The sequence below is a fragment of the Physeter macrocephalus genome, chromosome 15 (genome assembly GCF_002837175.3).
Source record: "Physeter macrocephalus isolate SW-GA chromosome 15, ASM283717v5, whole genome shotgun sequence".
Lineage (NCBI taxonomy): Eukaryota > Metazoa > Chordata > Mammalia > Artiodactyla > Physeteridae > Physeter > Physeter macrocephalus.
This window is the reverse complement of record NC_041228.1, coordinates 7858410-7861847: the sequence shown is the minus strand read 5'-3', so window position 1 is coordinate 7861847 and position 3438 is coordinate 7858410.

Sequence of the window (3438 nt, the reverse complement as noted above, 5' to 3'; positions counted from 1 at the left end):
GCATCGGCAGGCGGACTCTCAACCACTGCGCCACCAGGGAAGGCCAATAGCTAACTTTAAAAAAATGGTTTTAATGAGCTATAACTCACATACCAGACAGTTCGCTCATTTAAAGCATACAATTCAATGGTTTTTAGTTATATTCACAGAGTCGTGCAACCATCACCATAATCTAATTTTAGAATATTTTCATCATCCCACAAAGAATCCTGTACCCACTAGGAGTCAGTCCCCATTCCCCACCCTCACTCCCGGCCCCTGGAAACCACTAACGTATTTCTCATTCTGAACATGTCATATAAATGGAATCACACAATACCGTGGCCTTTTGTGTCTGGCTGCTTTTCACTTCATCCATGTTATAGCATGGAAGCATCAGTACTCCATTCCTTCTGGTTGCTGAATAATTCTCCACTGCCTAGATATACGATTATTTTGTGTACCTATTTATCAGCTGATGGACATTCAGTTGTTTCTACTTTTTGGTGATTATAAGCAATGCTGCTGTGAACATTCGTGTTTAATTTTGCGTCTGTGGATATATGTCTTCGTTTCTCTTGGTTGTATTCCTAGGAGTATGTAGGTGTGTATGCTGGGTCATATAGTAACTCTATATTTAACCCTTTGAGAAGGTGCCAACATGTTTTCTAAAGCAGCTGCGCCACTTTATATTCCCACAAGCAATGTACGAATGTTCCCATCTCTCCACATCCTCACCAACGCTTTGTCTTTTTTATTATTATTATAGAAATTTTAGTGGGTATGAAGTGGTATCTCATCATGGTTTTAATTTGCATTTCCCTGATGTCTATGATGTTGAGTATCTTTTCATGTGCTTATGGGCCATTTGTATATCTTCTTTGGGGAAACATCTATTCAGATCCTTTGCCCATTTTTAAATTGGGATAACTCGTCTTTTTGTTACTGAGTTATTAGTGTTCACTGTATATTCTGGATACCAGTCCCTTATCAGATATATGATTTGTAAGCATTTTCTCCCATCCTGTGGGTTGTCTTTTCACTTTCTTGATGGTATTTTTTGCAACACAAAAGTTTTTAGTTTTGGTGAGATCCAATGCATTTATTTTTTTCTTTGCTGTTTTTGCTTTTGGGGTCATATATAAGAAACCACTGCTTAACCCAGGGTTCAGGAGTCCTGCCCAGCATTCTAACTGTACATATTTTTAAACCATTTTTTATAACGTGCTGCCAAAGTGCCTTACAAAAAGGCATTATTATTTGCAAACTTAACCCACCAACCAACCGTGTCTACACATGGAAGAAAGAGGAGGAGATGCCAGCAGGCAGTGGGCGCCTGCTGCGTTCCACGCCCTTTACATCATCTTCTAAACCTCGGAACTGGGGAGAGAAGGCTGTGTCCCTTTTATGAAAGAGGGACAGAGCCTCAGACAGGATACATGACTTGCCCCAAATCACCCACTGCTTCTGAGCTGGATTCAGTCTGTCTGTCTCCAAAGCAGCTGCACCGTCCGGCCTCCCTATGCCAAAGGGAATAGGGACCAGGCAACTCTCTGCTCCCAGCCTCCCTTCTCCTGACGTCTTTGGCAAATGGTACTCTCCACGTGACCTGGCTACAGATTGTCCCCTTTACCTGGATGCGCTGTGTGGAGGCCTTGCCCAGGCATCCCCTGGGGGGAGCCCTCCCGGGTCGGGGAGCCTCCCGATCACTTGCTCGGCCTTGGCTTTGCCCCTTGAGAACAGAGCTTGCTCTCCTGTCATGTTTCTCCTCCAGGCTCTTGGAGACTTGACAAAATGCCTTTTTCCATCTGTCATAAACATTACATCCAACGGCCTCAGTCACCTTCTGGCTGTCAGAAAGCATTTAAACTCTTGGCACTTGAAAAGTACTGCTTTCCCAGGCAAAGGTATCACCCTTTAAAAGTGACACCCTGAGTGATGGCCAAGGCAATGGCTGCCCCCTTATTTCAAAGGGAATTGAAAAGGCAGGCTCCTGAGTCTTTCTCCCTGTTCTCAACAAGCAATTCATACATACACGGTGGGCAGGTGTCGCTTTTTAAAAATAATATCAAAATTATAACTTGTAAAAGTGCCCAGATGTTTCTGTCCAGTCATGTATTCCTGTGGCTTTGTTTCAGGGGCCAGCTGGCCCAGAATAATGCCTAGGGCAGCTGGGACTGTGTGGAAGAGAGGGCAAGTCTTGGCCTCGGAGGATGTCAGCCTAGGCTTTCCCACATTCTTATTCTTTGGCTTTGAACAAATCAGTCACCCCTTTAAGCCTCAGTCCCCTCAACGATACAGCACATGCCTCACAGCCTTATTGCATCACAGCCTTATTGCAAGAGGTGTGGGAAGTACACTGTGTGAGGAACTCAGCACGGGGCCTGGGGCAGAGCAAACGCTTCACTGGCTTCCATCCCTTCTCTTCCTTTTCCTTCTGTGGGTCCTCCCAGTAGGAATGCCAGCCCTTTGCTGACTAATTCTACCTTGTCATGCTCTTAAAACTTTTGAAAAGCAAAACCAGGGTAGAGAAGTGGTAAGAACACGGGCTTAGAAATCAGAAAGACTTGCGTTTGAGCCTCTGCTCTGTCCCTTAGTGGCCTTGTCGTGTCCATAGTGATGCAACAATGAACTTCACCAAACCAGTGAACTTCACCAAATCCATTTTGTAAAGTTGGGATTTTATTCATCTTTCTTAGTTTCGTTGTGTGGGTTGGTGACATCAGGATACATGAGTAAATGGCAGTGACGGCAGCTCTGGGGGCTAGCCAGCCCTTGCCCAGGGCTGCACTTGCACATCTAATTTCAAGGCGGAAAGATGGAGGGGTGAGAGGCACTGCCTGCATTCCCAGCCCGGAGGAAGCTGGCCTAGAACCGAAGCCTGGCCACTCTGCCCCACGGGAGAGACTGAGCTGCTTGTTTACCCTGTAAGTTTGACTCCACAGTCAGCTGTGGTACGTGAACTTCCCCACCAAATATGAGCAGCTAGAAGACGGTAGAGCCCAGCCCAGACATCTAGGCGTGCAAAAGCCATGTCTGATTACTAGTTTCCTCTCCGTCACCCCCGACTGCCTCCCTCTCTCCATCTCCCCCTCCTTCGCTTTCTTCCTTCTCCTTCCCTCCTGGAGTAAATGGCCCCGATCGGCTCCTGACCCACGGAAAGGGCTCCCTGTACCTGCCCTGGAGAAGCGCAGCGTGTGTGGAAGTTCTGAGATTCTGGCAGGTGTGGATGGTCTTGTGTGTGCAGGAGGGGAACTGGTTGGGGGACAGGGTGTCCCCTGAGGGGACAGTATCAGCAGGAGGGGTGACCTGGGCTGTGTGGACACGACTGGTGGTGACTCTGGGTGGAGCAAGCAGGAGCAGAGCAGAGGGGAGGGATGTGGCCCAGCGTGGGTTTGACATCCCTGGAGAGGTCAGCTGAGGAGGGGGCACCTCGGCAAGAGGCTGGGCTGGGAGGAA